This window comes from Patella vulgata, chromosome 4 (genome assembly GCF_932274485.2).
Source record: "Patella vulgata chromosome 4, xgPatVulg1.2, whole genome shotgun sequence".
Classification (NCBI taxonomy): Eukaryota; Metazoa; Mollusca; class Gastropoda; family Patellidae; genus Patella; species Patella vulgata.
In genome coordinates, this window is record NC_065882.2 from 59,863,168 (window position 1) to 59,889,107 (window position 25,940).

Here is a 25,940-nt window from a genome sequence, read left to right on the forward strand (position 1 = left end):
GATGCTAGTTAAGCTATAAATTGCTGTCCAACAAATCAATGATCTGTTTATATGCATGTGATTGGGCATCCTACATCATTTATCAACGTGCTAAAATACCAGTTCTTTACAGACTTGATGCACTGCACTTATTACTCACTTCTTTCACACCAAGTTTACAGCTAATTAGATATAGAACTAATTTTACTTTTACTTTTGGTTGGATTTCCTTGTATGGTAAGCTTGTCAACAGACAAAATTTCAGAAAAGGGAATAAAAGCTCAATGAAAGTGTTCCTCTGGAGATTGTTTATTGTCATCCTTTATACTATCTATTAATCACTTTTATTAATCTTGAAGGTTCGAGAATTATTATTGGAAATCTGATGTAATCATTAAAAAAATCTTTGGATGATTCTCAAAAGTTCTGAAAAGTTCTGAGTCAGCAAATTCAAAGAACTTTTCTTTTTGTGGATAATGCAATTTGATAAAAGTTCAGAACATGTGTACGTTATTTAATTTCTTCTATGAATTCAAAATGATCGAAGTGTTTTATAGTAGGTTGTTTATAGAATTATTACATTTATTCAGCCAGTTTTCAAATTAATTCATAAACTCACAGCACATGGTTTATATATACCCTACTCACAAATTTATACGTAAAACAAACTGTCCGAGAATCAGACTGAGATCTTCTCTTGGTTTCTCTTTAACATCTGGGGGAAATTCAAGCTGAGTTGTGGGGTAAGAAAGATGTACAAAGAAAATATCGTGTAGCGTTGCTAGATGTGTCAAATGTGTGCCATGTGGGTTCGTTGTGATTGAAAAAGCCTGGGGAGACCTTATGTAATCGTCATTAAAGGCAGCCATCTTCACCTAAAATTGTTTGTTCAAAGACAGAAAAGATGGAATAGCTTTCTCATTAGCTTAAGTCAACAGATTCTGTATATTTTTCTATCCAAAGATACGATAAATCATAATTGTTTTGTCATTATGACAGACCATGAAGTCTCACAAAATTCTCCTCAAAGATTTCTGAACTTCTACCCTGTGTTTATGTAAAAAGAAAGACAGAATTCTCAGATGAATTAACAGCTTTTTGTTTCAAGTTTTTTTCAGACATCTTCAAAGTGCTTAATGATAAAGCAGCTATCACCAAATGCAACACATGTAGCATTAAACAAGATAGTTTTTATTTCTGTCTGTTCCAATTCAAAGATAAATTGAAATCCTTTAGCTTTGGCAAATTTGGTTATAACAGGAAATTTATCAGATGGATGTAGAAAGGAATTACTTTTGGTGTTCAAATAATAAATTAAACACATTGGAACTTGAAAGATAAAATCAAGATGACAAACAGCAAAAGAATTAGAGTCAACTGACAGAAATATAAATCTTTTGCCACTGTAAAATGTAATTACTGATCTTACATTTTTGCCACTATTTCATTAAGAAAGTGTTATCAAGATATAAAAATCCTTTATTGTACAAAGAGACAATAGAAAATCAATTTGCAACTTTCTCCACACAAAAAACTGGTTAGGATCTCCAAGAAAGGTTGAATAAAGACTGATTTAAGGAGGATATTTTGACATTATTGAGGATAATTACAGGGTTGACAGAGGTTCACCAGGAGGAACCTGTCACATTAAACATTTAACATGTCTGGGTAGAGGACAGGGGGCTGGAATTTAGACACACCCCCTTCAGTCTGAGCTGACAGATAAAACAGATCTGATGATCACTTACTCATTTCATTTCTCACCAGCAAAGAGAGGTCATCTTGTCTAATTTGTGAATTTTCTCGTTTGATTCCAGTGATTAACGAGATGATTTTTTTCCCCCGTCAATACTCTTTAATTACCTGTATTCGAAAATATTTTGTATTTCTGAATGCAATGCTTGTTTACATCAGAAATATTTTTATTTCTGTTTTGGCAGCTGTTCAAAAAATTTTTTTAATGTTCAGGACCTGGAAGGAAGAGTTAAATATTGAAGTACCTAATATATATGTTATAAAGAGAATATGAGTGTCAAATACAATGAAAATAAATGATAATGATCATATAGGCCATACACACAAGTCATAGACATCATCATCACCATCGTCTTCTCATCTTCACAATCATCAACCAGAACTTGTCAGCTTTAAAGAATCTATTTATAGAAAAATATAAGAATGATAGGAATCTAAAGGCCATTTAAAATGGTGGTATTAGACTAAGAATATATTGATTTCAAGAAAATTAAGTCCTGGTATAGAGCCTTTGTCAGTAGATCATTAACTTTTAGATATAATGTTAGTCGTCTCATATTGTGTTTCAACGTTCTTTGAAAATGATAAAAGCTTTTCACATCAAAAGACCATTCAGAATAGAAAAAGCAAATTTCATAATGTAAACAAAAGATGAAGGATTAATAAGGATGGAAATAGAACAAAATTGATCACCAGTAAAGATGCAAGTCTTTCATCAACTTTGGTCAAAACGCAAAATCAATCGTTTTAAGTTTATACTTGAATATTTTTTGATGTCGAGAACTCAGAAAATCAGATATTGGATAAAAAGCCGCAGGACACACTTTGTATTTTGTTTTAAAAATATCTTTAAAGTTGTATTTCCCTCAAAAAGATTATAGATGATAATGATCTATTTTTCATTGCAGTTTCTAAACTCCTGAAATTGTTCCTTTTTTTTTTAAAAAAGATTATAGATGATACTGATCTATTTTTCATTGCAGTTTCTAAACTCCTGAAATTGTTCCTTTTTTTTTTTAAATGGAAAAAAAATGAGCAAATTCTTGGCTTTTAGTGTGTGTGTGTTTTTTTTGGCTTCTTTAAACATACTGGTTCAATAGCGATAACAATTGGGGCGTCCGCTGGATGGAATAGAACTGATATTGATTATGCTTCATTTCTCATTTCCTCATTTTAATAACAACAGATTTGAAAAACACATGTTCAAGATGTCATTGAATTTTGATTCTGGTTATTTTTGATGAAAATCCATCTTAGCTTTAATAAAAGGATTCTTAAGACCATTGTTATTTCTTGAAGATCAACTCTGACCATTGACAAGGATGATAATACCGTATTGATATCGTTATAATAGAATTGAGGTTCATTATTAAAACCTATTAATATTAAGATTGTTAAAATTAATACAAATCCAACATTATGACAGTTCAGATCAGGGATCGAATTAATTGACCAACTTAATAACTTGTCTTCTCTATATTTCTTTTGGCTGTTCATTACTGGGTGAAAACTGGATTCTGATTTCAAACCAGAATTCAATTTTTCATATAAAATTAGGCAAACTCACAAGACAATAATTTGGAGTATTATTAAATTTATGATCATGAACTAAATGACAATGCCAATATATCTTTTGACTTTGTCAACTTTGTAAGAGAATTAAATTCTTAACCTTTAATGTGTTGAATGGACAAGAGATTGAAAATAGATGAACAATTTTTAGCCTTTTGATTGATTCATTTGTTTGCCATATTTCTTTATGAATGTATGCTATCCAGCTGAGGGGCCTAGCCCTGTCCAACAATAGTTCAAATCTTTCCTATTATTGTCTTGATCACAGGCTTAACCAAAAAACTTTTGGTATCTTTTGTTGTAGTAGATTACCTTCTGACTAGTTCTATATTGACATATTGTGTTTTGATTGAACTGATTAATATTCTTTTCTTTTTTTCTTATATGAATGAAAAATTGTTTTTTGACATAATCGTCATTCTACTTCTAGTGAAACAATTCAAAGCAAATTCTGTTTTTCGGAACAATATCTGTAATTTGTATTTTAGACTTTCAGGTTAAAGAGATGTCACATTCAACAAGAAAATAAATGCAATTGATTTAATACAATAGTCAAAATACGCTGGACTCACTTACCTAATCATAAAATATCCAAACTCTGGCCTATTTAGAATACCTTAAAACATTATATTGTTGCTGAAATCCTTGAAAACCACTGTAGCTTGTGCAATTTAAACATTAAAACATCAGTTAGGATTTGCAGATATGTTTCAGATTTCAAATACAATTTAATTTGAACTGTTTAGTTACAAATCCTGTGAATTGAAAATTTACTGACTTGTGAAGATCTACAAAGCAATATATATATATTAGTTATTTAATGGTTAGGACATTTTTGAGTGCATATATCATTTATGGATCCCAAAAAAGACTTCTAAAAAAGAATGACAAAGACGACAGGTAGTTAGTCCTATTGTTCCCTTCATACTCCATGATTTTTCAGCATAAAAATAACATATAAGAGACATCTAATATTAATATCAACTTAAATGTTATTTGCATGCAAGTAGGAGAAAGTATTTTTCATTTATGAATTATGTATATTTTTAATGTTTGATATTTAGCAAAGATAAAAAAAATATCAGTTTAATTTCTGCATTTGTTTCCATTATCTAAATGTTTACACTTATCATTGAGCTGTATAATATTTAAATTAGGTGGCAGCTGTAGGATCATTATAGAATTTGTCAGCTAAAATTTCCGGCAATTACCAAATTGTTCTTTGATGTAACAGAGGCTTGAATAATGAAGTTTTGTCTTCTTCAAATACACAGAATCGACAATGAACTGTGAAACTTCAATACTTTATTGCAGCCTTTGTCAGTGCATACAAATATTAAAGGTCTTCCAGCATTCAAAATTTCAGTACATGCAAAAAGATTTAAGTATTTAATTATCAGTGAAAAATTGTATTTAAACTTAAAGATACATTATGTAAGATTTAGATAAAGAGCTGACCATTATTGCTATAATAGCTCAAAAATAGATAATGTAAAATGAAAATTTCATTCAAATTACTTCATTCTGAGCCAAGTTATCACTGTTTGTAGTTTTGACAAGATGTGTGCATTGTGGAAAGCCTCGCTTTCCCATTTTTATACGCCCACATTGTAATGTGGTCGTATATTGTCATCGCCCCCGTCCGGCCGTCGGTCAGGCATCCACAATACCTTGTGGACACTCTAGATGTTATACACAGTATTTAAGGTCATGAGATGAAGAAGCCCAGTGATTTTTATTGATTTCCGATAATTACTACCAGAGTTATGGCCCTTGATCGCTTTGAAAAATCTTGTGGATGCTCTAAAGACCAAAGTTATCATCTGATTGACTTCAAATTTATACAGTGTTTAAAGTCGTGAGACGAAGAATCGCAGTGGTTTTCAATGATAAATACTACCAGAGTTATGGCCCTTGATCACTTTGAAAAATCTTGTGGATGCTCTAGAGACCAAAGTTATCATCCGATTGACTTTAGATTGATAAACAGAGTTTAAGGTCTTGAGACGAACAAGTAAATTGATTTTCAATGAATTGAACAGCTAAATGATTTTCGGATAATTACTTAAACATGCATTATGCAAGAGCAAAATCTGCTTATTACAAGCCTTTCTTTAGGCCTGAAATGTTATCTAAATTATCAATTAGACATTAATTAACTTATCCAGACCATAATAAACTCTGGATGTCAAGGCTAGCCTTCGATGTTGGCTGGATTAGATTCCTATATGCCACTAACGGCCGTTGATAATTGAATCAAAAAAAGTGGATAATCGAGACTATGCTGTTTATATTAATGATTTTAGTAATGCTGACCGAGACTATGCCAAAATTTCACCCGCTTCTTTCTCGGCTCATAGTGGATCAATTTGACTGAAATTTTCAGCAAATTACCTTTACACTATCTAGTTTTTAACTATTATAGCGAGAACTGCCATCTCGTTATCTTATCTCCCATAATGTATCTTTAATGAGTTGTTACTCTTTCGTAATCAGATTTTAGTGTATTATAAATGTTTCATTACCACTAATAGAAAAAATATGCGACAACTCTTGTTGACTGCTCGTACAACTTAGCTGCTGTGGGCGTATGTTTCTTTGCCTGGCAACCTATCTTAAAATTAAAATTTTAAATGACGAACCGTTCTAATTTAGTTAAAATCTTGAGTATCCGATTCCATCGAAAGATGATTATGGTCTTATTTTGTTAATAAATGTCCAATTAATAGTCTATGTAATATTTCAGGCCTAAAGAAAGGCCTTCAATAGGCAGAGATTTAGTTCTTGCATAATGTATGTGAAAAATAAGTGTATATCTTTGCTTTGATTTTAAATGTACATCCCAAACAATAACATTTGGTATACCATAACAATACCGGTATACATATTTTTGTCTAATTATAAAGACTTGTTTTCAATTAAAACAAAGATCAAAATTCCTATCCATATTTCTTGCTTTTAAGTTATTGGTAATTCAATAATAAGTTCAACAAAACAGTCAGCTAATTTAAATACAAGTATGAGGTATAAATTATTACATTGCAAAAATAGACCTTAATCCACATCTTTACAAGTTAATTGTGGGATCTTTTACTAAATTGAAAAAATTCACTAAAAATTTTAATTGAATACTGCAGCAGGTGTTGAACATAAGACTGTAGAAAAGTGAACATGTGGTTCTGACAAAATTGAGAGAAATGAAAAAAAATATATAAAAAGGATGAATAAAGTTTTATATGGATGACATACTTCAAGTTCAAGTAAAACACCTGTTACTTGCTGTATGAGTTAAAGACATTTATTAAAATTATTGAATTTTAATAACTTAATAAATAGAGAATTGGAAAATATGATCAATTTAAAGTTCAGTACATAAATAACTTGGTACAACTAAAGTATGGTTTTCAATGTTATGTTAAATTAACTAGTATTCTTTAATATTACTGATGATTAGAATTTAATTTTGTAACATCTGACAATTGTGACAGCTGGGGGATGAATTTATGAGGTGAGTCCTGTAGAACATGATCAGGGTCCATTTTCGGGTAGTTACGGTTATACTTGGTATTATGTTATAATTGTGATCAGACCAGTACAAATCAAGGACCATTTCTATTAAAGTCTTCTGCCTTTTTTGTCCCCCGCCTTTCGAAGAAAGCAGGGGACTATTAAAATGGGTTCGTCCGTCTGTCTGTCTGTCTGTCTGTCTGTCTGTCTGTCTGTCTGTCTGTCCGTCTGTCTGTCCTTCTGTCTGTCCGTCTGTCTGTCCGTCACACTTTTTGGGACACAATAACTCTCTTCCTAATTGAGCTAGAATGTTCAAACTTGGTGTATGTGTTTATTAGGTCAATGCCTTGATGGAGTTCGAAGATGAGCATTTTCCGCTTAGGGTAAGCAGAGATAAGCAATTTGATTGGTTGATGCTTTGGGACACGATAACTCTCTTCCTAATTGGGCTAGAATGTTCAAACTTGGTGTATGTGTTGATTAGGTCAATGCCTTGATGGAGTTCGAAGATGAGCATTTTCCGCTTAGGGTAAGCAGAGATAAGCAATTTGATTGGTTGATGCTTTGGGACACAATAACTTTTAATTGAGCTAGAATGTTCAAACTTGGTGTATGTGTTTATTAGGTCAATGCCTTGATGGAGTTCGAAGATAAGCATTTTCCGCTTAGGGTAAGCAGAGATAAGCAATTTGATTGGTTGATACTTTGGGGCACGATAACTCTCTTCCTAATTGAGCTAGAATGTTCAAACTTGGTGTATGTGTTGATTAGGTCAATGCCTTGATGGAGTTCGAAGATGAGCATTTTCCGCTTAGGGTAAGCAGAGATAAGCAATTTGATTGGTTGATGCTTTGGGACACGATAACTTTAGTTCTAATTAAGTGAGATTGATGAAACTTGGTGTATAGATTTATTATATGAATACCTTAACTAAGTTCGATAATGAACATTTTTTGCTGAGGGTAAGCAGAGTGATAAGCAATTTGATTGGTAGAAACTTTGGAACACAATAACTCTCCTTCTAATTGAGGTAGAATGTTCAAACTTGGCATAGGTGTCTATTAGGTGAATGTTTAAACTTGATGTATATGTAGATGTTCATTAGGTGAATGTCTTGACTGAGTTCAATAATTAACATTTCGAGCTGAAGCTAAGCAGAGCTAATCGATTTCATTTGTCGATGGTTTGGGACAAGATAATCTTGATTCTATCTGATAGAGAGTGATGAAACTTAGTGAAAAAAATAAATGTGCGATTAATTAATATGTGTCATCTATTTATTTTGCAATTTCGGCGGGGGACATCAGCCTCACTGTTGGCTTGTTTTATCTCCTTTAGCTATGATTTCCTAACATTACTTTTATATTGACCAGCCCAGGTGGATATTGCTGATAAGAAAGCAAATCCACAAGAAAACCAAAGCCTGTTATTTACTATGGACAATATAAAATTGTGTGTATTATTGATGAGGTCCTCTTTGTGCTTCTTCTCACACATACTCTCAAAACATCTCCTCTATCTCAGTTCCACATTCAATTAGAACTAAACAAATAATAAATATTTTTATATTACTAATATCAATCAAATTGCCTTTCATTTCCTGGCATCGTGTTGGAAGAAATCATGCATATAAATCTATAATATGAAGAAGTCATTAGACCTCTACATGCGTACAGAAGAAAATATGATAATGTCGTTTTCTTTGTCCAGTCACTTTCCCCCATGACTGAATATTGACTATTATAGTAATGAACGTTGTAGTCGAGTAGTTTGGCGATGTTTTCTCTGCTCGATTAAGAATGAATATTGGTCAGTTAAGCATGTTTCCATACCAATTATTGCATTACTTTTAATATCCTGTCAAGACATGAGAGATGGGTCGCTTTTGTATTTGCATGTTTGCATACATTTTGCACAACAACTGATTTGAATGTTCTTTCTAAGATGTTGTTATGATGTGTTTTTAGCTGTATGAATAAATAACTCTTAACTTATTCAAAGTCTGTGTTTTAGAACCATATTCAAATTGGATGTTAAGTTTGATTACAATGTTTTCGTAGTCTGCACTATCAAGGTCTGCATATTTTCCCATCAGTTTTCTGTTCTGGCCATAATCATTTTCTCATCTTTTCAGTGGCTTCACTGTATGATGATTACCAAATACAAAAAAATAAACAAATGCAAAGGTAGATTAATATTAATTAAGTAGGCTGCCAGAAATGGGCCATATTTAGTATGATTATTATAGCTTTTAATGTTTAAAGACATCTGGTCTCTAATTGTAGTGGTTATGATCCCAAGCTTGTAGGTGACAAGGAGAAGGGTTGCCTGCCCAACCTGATGGGTTTTCTCCAGGGCCTCCGCTTTCCTCCCACTGCTAAAGATCCCAATGCACAAACAAATTTTTGAAATAAAATGGAACCATATATTGGTCCCAAAATGTTAAACCTCATTTTTCACTTTCTCTCTATTATTGTAATTGAACAATTTTCATCATCTGATTTTTGGTTGGTATTCCATGTGTTGTTTATTTTGATTTACAATGTGTTGTGGTTCAGTATTATAAAATATGAATTCTTCAGCATCAGTGTTAAATATTTTGTGTCAAATCAATTTCTATATCTATTTTTTTGAGGAATGAATGTAAGACTTCATTGCTTTAGGGCATATCCATTGCCTTCGTTTGTAATAATCATGAATCAATTTTCCAATACCTAAGAATTGATAAGGTGCAAGCTAAGCAATTTGTCACGCGTACATACCAGTATTTATGATGATTTAACGTCAAGTGGAATTCGATTTATCAGAAATCTTCCTGTAATATCCACGAATCAGAGTCATATTTTGGTATACAATTGATTTTGCACTGAGATACCATACACAAATATTCATCCAACTTCACAACAAAGGCGTAACAGAAATTGTCCTGTCATCTATAAAATGACTTGTCACAAAATCTGACATTTCATTTCATCTTCTCTGACAGAAATGATTGGCAAAAATTGCATAAAGTTCATAAAGTCACACTCTGAATTATTCTAACAAAAATTTATAATGTTTAAAATGGTGATTCAACACATAGTTCTCTTGATCAACCGTTGGTCAATCAGAAAAGACTGACAAAAATTGCATAAAGTTCATAGGGTCACAAACTAATTTGTTCTTTTGAAAAGTCCCAATGTTTAAAATGCTGACTCAACCAACAAAAACTTATGATTAATTTTTGGTCAATCAGAAATAACTGAAATTAGCATCGAAAAATTGGAGTGCAAAAAGAATGTATTGCTGCCTAGATTATAATTATAATATTGGGTCGATTGGCAAGCTTTTGGATTTGAATTGAATGCACAGTTCTAGTTTCTGTATTTGACCAACTATTTGACATGCAAAAGAAAATTCACATTTGAATTAAATTGACCAAGTGTTGCTTTAATATTGGTGACATTGTCTATTGCAAGCACAAATAGCCAATAAAACTGTAAGATGGAACCATTTTTCTAACCATGCACTTAATCAGATAACGTTATTCCCTGGCATTGGGGTGTTTACAGTCAAGCACAGCAGTTCAAAATGGCTTATTCTAGAAATAAAATAATAAAGTTATGCATTGACTATATTGTTCAGTTCAATGCTTGTAAGCCACAGTGACTCACTAAGAGTTTGATCATTTGTATATGAGTTGCCTTTCTAGGATAAAATAATGTATAAGTATAACACATATCAGTTACCCACAGGCCACATGGTACTTGTAATGTCATTGTGACTGCTACAATATAAAATATTATGTACCATATAATATCTCAAGTTCATAAAACAAGTCGTTTAGATGTATTTATGACAAGATATCAATATAAAAACTAGATCATGTATCCAGAATGATGAGTTGAATAGTTGCTTTTGTTTATTTTGGCAGAGCATAAATTGTTAGAAGTCTGAGAATAAAACCAGATGAAGACAACAGATGACATGGTCTATTATAAATACCAATAATAACTACATGTATATACTGTCTTGATCATGGATGATATTTAGACTTAGATTCAATTACTCATCTACCTCTATATCATGCTAACAAATTTCAATGTCTGAGAAAACTTCATAAAAGATTCATTATTTGATAGTTAATCAAAGGATTATGGTAAAGGATTGCATTTTTCATTCTGAGGGATGGTAATAATGTACAGATCTGGTACCAATGCAACATTATCAGTGGTATGCAGAGAAGGAGTGGGAGCGATGGCATCCATTTCAGGAGAGTACAATAAGGGTAAAATAAATTTAAAATTATCGCTGATAAACATGATTGTGCAACAATATGTCCGACTTAATTTTACATATTTAAAATATCTTCCTTTCTCACATTACTGAGTACTAGACCATATACTTGAGTCATGGGATCATATTGGTGGGGGGAGGGCATATATTATAATCAAGGAGCTGGAGTGATACTAAACCTCAGCATGCAACTGAACATTATTTCTGAGTATACCAGGATCTTTTATACAGTCAGTTTCTTACATTTGAAATATTCACTTTGTGCAAACTGACATACGTGTGTAATATAGTTTAGAATATTCCATAGATTTATTTTGTTTATATTATTTACAGCTTTATTCTCTTGTTTTGTTATTTTATCTGTTATTTATTTTCTGGCCAATATTCCATGCTGCCCTACAAATATCATATATCTAACCTAACACTAACATCATAGATTGAAACCATTCCAAAGATTCCCAACTCTTTGCAGAATGTTATTGATAAAAAAGAATATCATTTTGTTCTTGAATAAATTTAAAGTTAGAAAAGTTATGGTATTTGAAGTTAAAAATGAAATACAGGGGATATTTGGTTTGGCATTTTTAGTTAGACATTGTTAGACAGAGGTAATTTCTAGCAAACAATGAGCAGGTGAACTTACTGGTGGTACCGGTAGGTAGGATATTTATAAAATAATGCGATACATGCCACCATTACTAAATGACAGGCAAATGGCAATGGAAAATATGCCTACATGTAAAGTGCCAAGTCAACATATTGTTCTTGTTCGTGTAGAGGTTATGTAAAACTGTAGTTGATCACATCTCTACTACATAGGCTACATTTATTCCATAGGTTTTAAATTTATATCTTTTCCAGTTTTTGTAGGATTTTGAAATGTACATGTATAACCACTGCCTCAAAGGCAGATAGCATATAGTGTCTTTGAAAACTATGCTTTCATTAGAGTATTAGCAGATTTGATAAAAATCACATTGTGAACACACTTTTCCTTTAATCCACTTTAAAGGCTGTTGTTTGTCACAAGATCTCTTTGTCAAAATTGCAGCTACCAGTTTTCTAATCATGTCCATGTAAATTCAAATTTTGACCAAAATGTGGTAAAATCAATGTGCATAGCCCAAATTCAGCAATTAAGTTCAGTGCTATTAAGTGGAACAAATCATTGCATTAACATCCATTCAAAGAGAAAAAAATGATACACCCATTACTGCTTTCAAACACAGGTTTCCGGAGTTCTGCTACTAATAAACACCGGTTGTTGATTCCTACAATTCTAGGTAATCAACAGTCAGATAGTAGCAACACTCAAAACCAGTATCAGTAGTTTTCATTTAAAGTTTTTTTTTATGTCCTGAACATGTAAACTTTACAACGATGTATTTCTTATGTTATTATAGAACTTAGCCAGCTATGGTTACAACCATGTTGATTGAGATAGTTATGATGCAAACCTAGGTGGCTGTGGTATTTCATCAATATGATAACATTAACAGCAATTTATTTAATTAATTCAATTATTTTTAAAGCTATTTAGTATTTTTCGTATTTTCTTTAAGTTGGTAAGACCATGAAATGTTCCTATATTTCTCAGAATTTTAGATAAAGATTTTAAGCTATGATGATTCATGGACATGAACTTAGACTTGAACTTTCATGGTTGAATTTAACCAATAATAACCATAGGGTCCTCTATTCAATCTTACCATTGTTCATCCCAATCATGAATATTCAGTAAATATTCTGTATAAATAAATACATAACACTATAAGATTGAATGTTATTTAAGTTATCAATAAAACCGTAAGACATGTTCAAGTTTCAATATAAAAGGTATAAAGAGATTGTCTAGTCAAATAGTTTAATCAGGTAGAAAGGGTTACTGTATATCTAGATAAAGACTTGGATTAAATATGTAAACACAGAATAACACCTTTCTCAACACCTGTCTTTTTCTTCTCAGTTAATCAATATCTTATTGTCTTATAGATCATATATTCAGGTGAAGATCATATTTATATGTAGACATAGTCTCAAGACAAACACTAATAATAAACCAACAGGTGATGAAAAATACAGAATTTAATAATGATATGTTAATAAAAAAAAACCTAATAGGAGCTCTTTGATACAAATGAGATGCTGCATCTGTATCGTTAAATACAGAATTTAATAATGTTGATAAAAAAAAAACCTAATAGGAGCTCTTTGATAGAAATAAGATGCACGATCTGTATCATACGTGAAAAACAGTTTATGGTGCATTTCTGAAATATCAGCTGACTATGAACTGCAACATTGAACACATAATACTTATGGAATAAAAAAGAAATGCAAAGTATGCATATTAATTGCCGCAGTAGGAAAGTATTGGTGTCAGTGAGTATTCACTGAGGTAGAAATTGGTTGATTTTAATTATCTTTGTAAATTTCTGTACGAGATTGGTAATGCTGACTGGTACCAATGCAATGTTGGTGATATTGAGCTATTGATGGAGATTATTTTTTACTCTGATGATGAAGTAGAGTGATTTGTTAGTATTTAATGGTATGGATTAATCCGTTGATGATTTATGCTTTCCTCTATCTCTATAAACTATACTCCTTGACATGATCAGTACTACCACTGATCCATCAACATGCAATACCACAGGGAATTGAACTAATTTAATGGAAATATTTGTCTCCCTTTGTTTAATTACAAGACACTAATTAACTTACTGGTGAATCATCATTGTTCTGTATCAAATACTATTAAATAAGTTAGTAATTCTAAGCCAAGTGCAGATATTAAGGTATTCATTTCTGATTATTACCAGAAAATGTTTTATGATTAAAATAAAATATATGTATTTTGTGAATCATTAATACACCATACATAAAAGAAATGGTCAATTCTAAAAAGCACAAGTAATATAACTATATCAAATATCAGGGATAAACTAAAGGGACAATATTCTTTGATAATGGTGCCATTAAACATGGGTAAATCAATAGAAAGTTGTCCAACAATAACATACACTCCCTCCACCACATGTACCAATCTCGTGATTGATTAGCAATGTTGGTATTAACATTCATTGTGTGGGCTGTATCATTCCTACAATACTTTATCACACATGATATGTATTCCAGCTCTGTGGATGATGGGCTAGGGTTGTGTTCAAATTTAGAACTGATTTACTTAACTTATTATTATCTGCACTTAAAGGTGCAAGTACAAAAATGGGCAAATTCATGTGAAGTGTTAATATTTCTAATTTAATATGCATATTCAACAATTAGTTTGATTAAAAATTGATTATTGACAAGTTATTCTGACAAACATAGACTCATTGTTCCTTTAACTCCATGTACTTGTTATCTACTATGCCACACCCCTGTATTGTTGCAAAGAGAGTTAGAATTATACATGTTATCGGTTTGTATTTTCTGTATGTCTGGTATCCTGTAATTAAGTCTCATATCACCTGCACATTGATAAAACATGTCTCTAACATTCCCAAGAGTATAAATTAGCCACAGATCTAGAATGCAAGTTCTCAGAAGATAATGAACAGAAACAACGCCATATAATATAAGCAATAATAGCTGGTGTAATATGAGGTTAGTCAATATTACCTGTTTCTTTATATCTGGTCTACAAACTTTAAGAAGTAAGCTTACTGGTCTTCAGGGAATCCCTGACCTTAGCTGAGGATCATGAACTGATCAAGTTGACCTTATTGGTGAATGATGAGCTTCTAGTACTAGTTATATAAAGTTATCAGCATATTTAATAATCAGAAATTCTCACGCATAAACATTGTAAACAAATGAACATGCATTGAAACAAACATTAATTGGCATAATGGTTTATATTAGATGTCCTCCGGTACAACACAAATTGTTTTGCAATAGAGGCAGAAAATAGCTCAAAGTCGGTTTCAACTAATATTTTCTTATGGAAATGGCATTATTGTTTTATGTTTAGAATGTACCAGAAATCAGACTGCTTTCATCGACCAAATTGGTGCAAAGATGGACAATTATACATGCAATATTTTGTGGTAATTCGGTTCATGTAAATTGGTTTGAAAATCATAATGTAAGCAATGTCTGAAAGTTGAAATTGACTTTATTGAATTGTGTTTGCCTCAAGTTTCTTGCATGTCTATCAGTGCATTTATAAATTACATGTAGCATCATCTAAAATTACACTGCCATGTTAGAGTTCTATCTTAATTTAAATTTGCGGATGTATTTTCACTCTCGTATCTGTATGTAATCAAAAGTAGAAAAAAATAGCTGTTATTTTAGTGAAGCTTTTTTAAAATTCTAATTAAGGTTTTAAATTTTAAAGAGGGTTGGGATGAAGTTTGGAAATCATTATATCAAATGATAAGAGTTTATTAAGAGAGAGTGTGAAGATGTTGAAGAAGATGAACAAGTCCTGTTCTTCACATGTCAGATAAAAACATTCACCAAATCCTCCTGTTAATTATTAGAACATCTTGGATGTAATAATTGGTAGTAGCAGCTGCTTCAGTGATTTGCATTGGTTGAAGTGACAATACATGTATATCCATATAATGAGGATAAAGTGTTATTACTGAGTATATAAGTACACCATCTAGCAAGTAATTGATAATTAAATATAATTATCTGTGAAGGTAAACAAGTGATAATTACTAGTACATGAAACCTACTAGAAACGGTTCTAATTTTGAACTGAAATTGAATCTGCATGTGTTTTGAATGGTGGATAAGCAATGACCATTATTCATATTCATCATAATCGTGACTGTAAGTAATAAGTTACACTGTATATGACATCATATAGTTGTGGGTATAATCTACAAGGCTTGATAATGCTTTCTTTTTTTTGCATGCATACAAACATGGCTTGTTTGTTGTATATTTATGTACCTGATTATATTTACAGTTTGATTAATTTTTAAATAGTATTTATTTTTATGGTTCTAAAACTAGACAGATGCAGCTAAATATATAAAGACAGGCATACTCTTTATCTTTTATTAATTTAACAAAAATGAAACATACAGTCATAAAAATAGATTTTAACTTGAATCGTAGATTCTTATACAAAATAAGAAACCACAATATTCTGGAAAACATGATGCATAGCAGGGATGTAGAATTTATTAAATATCTCTTAGTAACCTACATTTGTTATCAGCCAGACCTAAATTATTGAAGAGATCTAATCTAAAACATATTTTAAGAAAATAGAACTCCTGGTGGCTAGAAAAACTATCATGTTGCCAAAATCTCAAACCGATTGAGATTCTTGCCAGAAGAACTTTATAACCTGTGTTCTGTTGTTGTAATTCAATGTATTATTGGATAGTATACAGTAAGTAGATTTTTAAAGTACTAATATCTATTATAATATGAACAATACATATGTAAAGATTAGGGCTATATAATATTGTATTTGTTTAAGATTTTCCTCCTGTTTGTACATGTAATAATGAAAAGTTGAAGTTATCTATGTTCCTGATCTCACTGCACACTGTAAATAAAGGGGGTGGGGATAAGTATAGGCTATAAATCAAATGCCAGAATGTGAGGGCAATTTATGGCCAACCCCACAACGAAACTGAAAGTTTGTATTTCCTCAAAAAAATATCACAGCGTTTCAGATAGTTACACGGGCCTAGGATAAATGATTGCAAGAGTATTTCGGCCCAAATTAACCAGTTTTGTTTACTGAAATACATTTAGGACAGCTCCTTGAACAAAGAAAGGTTTTGTGTCGCAAAATAGGCACTTTACAGAAGAAGTTAACATATGGTTTTGTCCGGATTGTACATTGTTAGTTTGCAGGCTTTTGTTGTACTTGTTTCTTAAAGGATCTTATTTTAAACTGCTATATAAGCTTATAGTATTCAAAAATGCATTGCACACCCAACTAAAAAAATTTCTAAAACAGATACAGCGATAATGTTAACTGTGTTGTAAGCTATATTTTACAGTTTTTTGCTTTTAAGCAGAATGTGCTTTGACTTTATTGGTAAAAAAGTACTGTATGAACATTTCAGATTGACACTGATTATACAAACGTAAAAAAAAATACTGAATTTTCAACCATCCACAAACTTTACAAAGCAACAGACATTTATTAATTCTATGAACTCTTCAAATAAGAAATTGTATCAGTCAGATCTTTGAATAATAAGAATACCCTGCCGATTGTTCATAACACCTATCACTACATTATTTGCTTTCAAATTGACCTGATCAAGTATACTGTTTAGTAAACAAAATAGCATCATACAAGATGATGACATTTTACACCTTCGACCTCCCCTACCCTAAAATAAATCTCATGGTATTATTGACTTTATATTGGTTCTTAAACCTCATATATCACCAGCTACCTAGCTAACTATTAGCCATGTGAAAATGGACACGTTAATTGTGATTTGTTCATGGTTTATGCTTCTAATCAACTCATATTAAGATTTTGATAATTAAGAAAGTATGTTTACTGTGGTATCAATCAACCATCTGGAGTTGTAACAGATACCTCCAGAGATTAACTCAATAGCACACAGGGACTTTTTGTACTGATCAGGTGTTAATGTAATGGTTGTTATGCATGTTTTCATTAGATTGTAATGAATATAGTTTATCTTAAATAAACTGGAATTTAAATTTATTTACAAAGAGAATATTGCCTACTTGTGTTTTACATTAGGTTTCTGTTCTATCAAGTACAAAGATGTTATACCAAGTAATTGCAATCTTCTGTAGACTTGTCTTATTATAATATTGAGTAAATGAATGAATATTGGGATAAAACAACTACATACAAACAAAACACAAACAAAACTGATAAGACAAACCTGCGGATAATACACAACGAATATCTATTCAAGTGAATGGACCGTAAGCATCCACTTAGCTGTATAGTCCCGGGCCTGCAATGATACAGCCTTCACTCAAAATGAAAAACAAAGACACCATAAAAATAATGTGACAGATCTTGAAATGAAATGAAATGAAATGGGGTTTAATGTCCTACTGTTCTGCTCCTAACCTGGGCTAATGAAGACGGGCATACGCCATACAGTGTGCTATGAGGGAAATTTTGCCCGGACAGCGGCTCTACGGCCTACTCTTTTACGTGCACGTCAATGTGTACACGGGACCTCGGTTGACAGATCTTGAAGGTGGCCATCTCTTGAATAGCGTCTACTAATGGTAATCGTCTGCCAGCTGACATTGACATAATGAGTTAGAACACCAAAAAGCACCAACAAGAAGGGCAGTAATCCGGATAGAACCTCAGAAAATGCCACAAAAATCAACAAATGAAGTGTAGTGAGTTAACAGAAGCAAAGCCCAACAAAACGAACATTCTGAAGTTCAAAGGGCTAAAAAACACCTCTACTATAATAATATGTGCAGGAGGACCGCAACAATCAATATTAAATCAAGCGTCCACATCGAAAAATATTAAATACAGTTTCAAAAGAATCTGATTGGAAGTTCAAAAGTCAAGTTTTTCTTATACAAAGGAAATAGTAATGTATGCCCCAGTTTGAATTTTATAATCTTACTTTTGTATCCTGAGCTGTATAAATTAAATTGATTGTGTATGGTAGCTAGATCTATAATCTTTCAATATTGTTTAACTTGACTCTGTGTGTGTTTTGTTGATACCTTTACTATCCAGTACTTGAATGGCATAGCATGTATTTACACTGCTACTATCAATTGTAATTGCCACAATAAATATATAGAATTAATGGTTTTGGCAAAAAATAAACTTTACTTCAATTAAGTTCAATAGACCAACTTGGATTTGTTAGTTCTTGACTAGTTTTGTGTAAGAAAATTTGAATAATATATAATATGAATTATTTGAATCTTACCAGTTGATTATCATAAGAATGAAATATTCAAGCTAATCTTATAGTTAATCCTATTGTATTGTATTCTATACAGATCATGGCAAGTAAATACCACACTGGATGTGACAAGAATAAATTGTATCTTTGACTTTGCTGTGTTATTTGATACTAGTCAGATTGCTCTCTCAACTTTTTGGGGCCATGGATTGATATGACTTGAGTGGCTCAAGTTTTATCTTTTCATAAAATATCGGACTGATTTATCCACAACATTTCAATATACCCATGTAGATTAATTACATCCGTCTACTGTTATTCATACATGTAGCGTTAATAGAATGTTCTTAAGTCATAATAGGAAGGTTACTAATTAAATATACATGCTCATGTCAAAATAAAATATTCTTTTTCTCTGCTTCCAGACTACATACATAAATCTTAGTTTATATAAGCTTGTAGATATTGCCTTTGCTTTAAATCTAAACTCAGGCAAGCTTTATTTATCAAAAACTGTATTTATATTGCAGGGTATTTATTTAGCTGGATTTGCACAGTGGGTTTTGCACATTTTCCTAATACTAAGAGGAAATTCAGCTTCTATGTTTTTGACTAGTAAATTGTGTTTTGTAATCCTTGGCTGGAACAGTAGAAAGTTTGCAGCAAATTTTTGTAGCTCAGATTAAATATTTTTTAGATAATTTTACATGAAAGGTAAAATTTGAATAAATGTGTTGTATTGAATATTGTACTGAAAATCAGATCTCATTTTTGAACCACAGTCCTTTGAGAAATTTATATGGTCCAAGTGGTCTAGTCTTGAGGACCACTTCACTACTTCACACCATGGTTCAAGTGTTGGTGGACAGACATAAATCATAATTATTATCAGAAGTGTGTTGTCACATGTCAAGTATTAAAGGCGACTTTTAATAGCATCTCATAATCAATATTACCCACACCATACACCATACCTTCAAAGGTAAAGCATGTTATACTGTAATCTACAACATTTACATTATGTTTGGATAACACTCGGTTGACATTAAGAGTAATTATTTTAGATTTACGGTTATCAAATATGTGATCGAATATGTAAGTTTAAACATTAATCAATGCCATTATCAATACTCTTTGCGTTTGTACTGTAGAAATTCATTTTATTAGTCTGCCGCAGAAAGCTTTTGTTTTAACACATTAATGGAGAGGTCCTAGATATATTTTTGTGAATAAAGAAATCCTCATCCCAGACCTCTGCTGCCATCTAAAGCTCCATAAGATTTTTTTTTTTTTTTTTTTTTGAAGGAATACAACTTTCAGTTTCAACATGGAATTAGCCATAAGTCACAAAATTCCACACTTTGTCATTGTCCATGTAACCATGTCTGTATAGTTGTCGATAATTAAAATGGTGTGTGATCATCATGTTAATCAGGTCACTCATAAAATTAAAGTATGAAATACGGTAAATGAATTATGTAACCACAATAAAAAGCAACAATTATTTCTGAATGGCTCAATATTTTTATTTGAATCATCAGGGTAAAATAAATAGGCTACCATTATTGCATTACATTTTGGTGTTTAATTAAAAAAGTTAAATCCACTTCTGTTCTTATGGTTTCTGTGAAATCTGGGACTCCTCCATTAAATATGGAAGGGGGGTTGGATGGCTGAATGGTTAGCACGTGCGCGCTGTATCATAAAGTCTGTCATTGAGTCAACTGGTGTGGTTTCGATTCCCCAGTTGTACGTGGCAAGGAGTAGGGTCGCCTGTCCAACCTCGTGGGTTTTCTCCGGGTCCTCCGGTTTCCTCCCACTGCTAAAGACCCCTTCGCGCAAGCAAATTATGGAAATAAAAATTGAACCATGTGTTAGTCCCGAAATGACCTAGTTTGTGTCGAGTGGACGTTAAACCCCATTTCTCTCTCTCTCTCTCTTAAAGATGGAAATATTGTTCTCTACATATCATTTCAGGACTTAAATTTTCAGGTGTTTTCTATTAATCGACACTAACATGTATTTATCTGTATTTTCAATTAATTTCTTTGGGATTTATCCAAATCAAGACCATTTTCTCATAAAATACATTGCCCTTTACATAGAAACATGAGATGAAGCAAACTTTATGATTGTCTATGCATGATTTGCCTTTATGAATTGTTTTAATTTATGTGGTGTGTTTTGACCTTGTGATGCATGATATAAATGAGGTGATTATGAGAATTGTATTTTAACTTGGTGGTTATTGACTGTATAGATTATATATTGTTGTGAGAATATGAGTATTTTGCATGCTCTAAAGATAAGGGTGTTATTGTATACTATTGATATTTCAGGTTTGACATTTAAACCACGATATATTTATCTTGAAAGCGCTGCAGGCATGTTAAGATAAATAACAGTCTTAGTTCATAATGAGTTCAGATTGTGTTTCTTGATTGAAATTTATCCCCTTCTTGTCCATTTTACCAATTTAAACTTCTCTTCTAATTGTATTTCTTCAAACTGTGCAGGCGTGTTATTTTTGACTAATAGTGAGAAAGTTCTGTTAGATTATTTTGTATAGCAAGGTCACTACAACTTTTTGTACAAAATATTCAATACACATAAGATTATGTAGCAAAGATGTGTGTGTGTTCACCCATCGTGCTTTTCTCACCGCGATCCACCCCTATGTATGTGGTATCAAATTATCCAACATGACCCTGTGAATGTTTTAGGCAATATAATTTGGGCCTCATCGTTGTACTCTATCCTCATATATGTGGTATCAAATTAACCATCATGACTGGCTTGAATGTTTTAGGCCATCAAATTTGAGCCCCCGGTGAATTGGGTCCCGGGCAAATTTGGGCCCCAGGCGAAGCCGAGTATCTTGCTAGTATTTAATAAAATTAATAAGTCCATAGAGGTTTTTCTTAACCATAATGTTTATGATATAGATACCCATCCCAATTTGTGTAAGAACTACCACTTTCTATCAGATAAACATGTACTGTATAATCTGTATTGTACTGTTGATGCACTATATGGTACATGAAGCTAATATAATATGCTTTTACTAGCTTTACATTATTCTTGAAAGTTTTCATCCTGGTCTTTAATATGGTAACACTAAGAGGATTTGATTTGATCCATTCAATCTCACAGTTTTAGTTTCTTTCAAAACTTCTTTATCTTACGTCCAAGTTTGTCTTAGCATCGATTACTTACGCACCCGTCACGGATTTGAGTGTCGTCTGCAGGACTGTAGTAAAAGTCCCCTGTCAATATTTATTTGGTAAAGCTAAGAGAGGCACACGTTATCAATTGGCACTTGTAGAAACAATGGGCACACATTTACTGAAACTATTTATTGTGTGTAGATTTTGTGATGTGTTTGCTTTCTAGAGTCATTGATGACATGGGATCCTGGCTACCTTTTGTTTGATATTTATTTTTCTTGTTAGTGAATGTTCAAGACTTACAATTGTGCGTTGTGAAAAGACACACCTCCTCGGTTTAGTCTCAAACACTTTGATGCCATGCTATGAGTTACGACACTGTGTCAACTTCCCCTTATGTTCCAACGCCATGTCGTCGTTGTGTCAGTAGGATCTGTCTGCAAAAAAGCACATTTCTGTTCTTTTATTTGTTTGGAAACCCGATTCGAAATCACATTCTGTGGTTTTTATGTACCGTGATGACCTTGTGAAATGAAGGTAATGAAGTTAAAGTATATTTTGTTTACGTACACCTTAACTGTAGTATTTCACAGTCACATCCAAATTTTTTTCTCATTTGTAGTTTCTTATATCATTTAAATATATCTTTTATTCTTGATTTTTATGAAAAAATTAGATGAAAGGATATTTTACTTAAGAAAAAATAGCATGAATCTGTGGTATGTATTATTCATTTAACCCTTTAACTTGTAAATATTGACTGAAAAAATTACAAGAGTAATCTTTTTTGCATTGAGGTTTGAAGCTCATTGCTACCTAGACTGTCTAGCACTAGGCGATATATCCCTGGAAACAAGTATCACAGTATTTTTTAGAAAATATCTCATTATTATCAGTATATCACGATATTTTATAAAATTAATTAAAATGTCAGTAATTTATTGTTAAGCACCCTTTAACTGTAAATAAACATGCATTAAAAGTCGGACATACCGCTTAAGTATTATAGTCCATATTATTAAAAATTAAGATGGTATATTTACAAACAAATATCAGGTTCAAACACACATGTAGATCTAGTCACGGACCACACTGACACATTGACAATCAGTCTCAGTAGTTTTTAACATTATTTATTGCTATTTATTAATTATTATATAAGCAATAAAATATTATTTAATATATAAAAAGAAAAACTTTTTTCAATATTTATGGTAAATATCATCTAGATCATGGTATGTTCAGTTTTTCAATATTTTTCATCTAGATCATGGTATGTTCGGTTTTTCAATATTTTTCTGAAGACAGTACTTTTGACGGTTTTTATTTCTGTGACGATTTTATACCGAAAAAACAAAATATTGCACAGCTCTAAGACCGTCTCAAACTGCCTGAGTGATAGAAGTGTATGGTTTGTAAATAGTACTCCACTATTTCACCATTTAAGACACTAGTGGAAGCAGTCCAGGTGCTAATGGTTCAATGTAATCATCATTTCTCTATGAAACAAGCCAGACATGTAACATAAAGTTTTAACTTGCATAATCATTTAAGCTACCAATATTTAAATTGCAGGATTGTTATCGGTTGCACCACAAGCCAGTGCTTGGCACAAATCATGTTGGGACAAATTATGTGTTGAATCATCATTTGTGTGTATTTGATTTAATATTCACACTAGAGTGCTGATTCTAGTTTAGTATAATTAAGATGTGCTCTTGTTTCTCATGTTTGCTATACTAATATTATATGACTTGAACTAGGTTTGAATGTTGTAATATTTGTAAAAGGTATGTACAGACACTTGACAAAGTTGGTTTTAAAATGTTTGATAGGTCGTGAATTAAACAAGGTTTAAATCCAGGTATTGAAAAAGTCATTCATATCTTAAACTAAATGGCACCATGTCCATTGTTATCAGGATAAAAGCTGAGTACATAAAGGCACCTGGCGTGATGAATGAAAATATCCTGTCACCCAGTTGATTCGATCCAACAATAAAAATCTCACATCTACAAAACTTGTCTTTATTAAAATAAATTTGACACCTAGGTAAAGGCTAAGTTTATATTTGTATTACAGGTAGAAGTCAGACCTACCTTGTAGATTTTAAATACATGCAAGTATTGCAAGCTAGGGATTTGACTAGGGAGTTACTGGTCACAGGTGTAAACTAAGGGTTATAAGACTTCTAGGGTCTTATCTGAATTAACATACTTGAGAGAATATGAAAATCTTCAAAGAAATATTTTATTTGATTGAAACATGTTGCTAAATTTGACTTAAATATATGTTGGTCTACTCTTTCTAGTACTTTTTTTTTATGGACACACTAAATCAGATTATTAGATTGGCTTTTTTCCTTTTTAATTTTCTAGAGGAGCATAATCCAAAACTTTTAGGAAAGGGGAGTTGAGATTGAGGGATTGGAAACATTGAATTGTAGTGTGAGTTGAATGTAAAAGGTGTTTCATACCAGATTTTTGATTGTAATGCAAAGGATATCTTTATTTTTAATGCAATAGGGGTCATTTTATTATAAAGTAGAGGCTTATGTACATGTATGTTTTGAAGCTGTAGTGAAAGTTTGTGGACTTTTTATCTTTAGGAAACTTATATCAAGTTTTGAAAAACCTTTCTGGGTAAATCTAATTTAGATATAAATATTGGTAAATTTATCACTAGTACTAGAATGTATGCCAGGTTTGTAAATATTGTTCGGAAAGCCCAACGCAGTACATTGTTAACATTACACTATCTAATCCCACCAATTAACATATGAAAATAGTCCATTTTGCAGACTTGCATGTTGTATATTTTGATAGTTTATCCAGGTTTTCTCACATAACAGAGCCATTATAAATTCTGCCATCCTTATACAGATGTGTGTATATCACAAGTCTACAAAATCTGATAAAATTACCAAATTACCCAAATCAAACTCCTCCCAGAAATATCAACTTCTGGGATTCAAGCCAGAAATAATATTTGATTGGTTGATATTTTGTTAAATGTATGTTGTTGTTATTTTGTTAATTGGATAACATACTTGATTTTCATTGGTTGTTGGATTAGAAACATTACTTATCAGATAAGTATGATGTTATAGAGGGGAAAAAACAACTTTAGAGTTAGCCCAGTTTTCTTTGAATGTGTATTTCCTTCTTTTATCCGTCCGAATCTTTCATATTTTCAATGGATTGTTTGTTCTTTATTCATTTTCAAACAGTGTCTTTATTGTTGCTGCACAGCAGATGATCTTCGGAAAGTTAAAATCATGAAATACATTCCAGCTAGAGCATCATGTGTTTTATAAATGTCATATTATGCAAAGCATATGACTTCTCCAATAGTTTAGAAGTATACTTATCTGGCTGGGGTCACAACTAGAATGTACTGTTGCCACGGTTTGACAAGGTACAGGGTTTGACTCAGTTCTTTTGTGCATGGTATGGAACTCTAGTGAAAAAGCACCTGTTACATGTGTATTTGTTTCCCTGTTTTATACCAAGAATTGATTTATCATGTTGCTTTACTTTTATTTTCATTGCCATTGTAGGAACATCATTTTGCTGTTGTATTTCTCATTTATTTAGATATTTTTCTTTTTTACTTAAACATGCAAGAGCAAAATCTGCTTATTACAAGTCTTTCTTTAGGCCTGAAATGTTATCTAAATTATCAATTAGACATTAATTAACTTATCCAGACCATAATAAACTCTCGATGTCAAGGCTAGCCTTCAATGTTGGCTGGATTAGATTCCTATATGCCGCTAACGGTCATTGATAATTAAATAAAAAAAAGTGGATAATCAAGACTA

General features: G+C 31.8%; 1 protein-coding gene across 6 annotated transcripts in view; it reads left to right on the forward strand.

Annotated features, from left to right (window-relative positions):
* The window catches only part of LOC126819178 (heparan sulfate glucosamine 3-O-sulfotransferase 5), a 139,673-nt gene that overhangs the window by 49,833 nt on the left and 63,900 nt on the right, over positions 1–25,940 (forward strand). The window contains exon 1 of one of the 6 annotated variants that reach the window (XM_050547061.2): positions 10,839–11,080. The exons of the other annotated variants lie outside the window; for them this stretch is intronic. The gene's annotated coding sequence lies outside the window, so the exon portion shown is untranslated. Of the gene's footprint in view, positions 1–10,838; positions 11,081–25,940 lie in introns of those variants that run through there. 6 annotated transcript variants of the gene reach the window in all.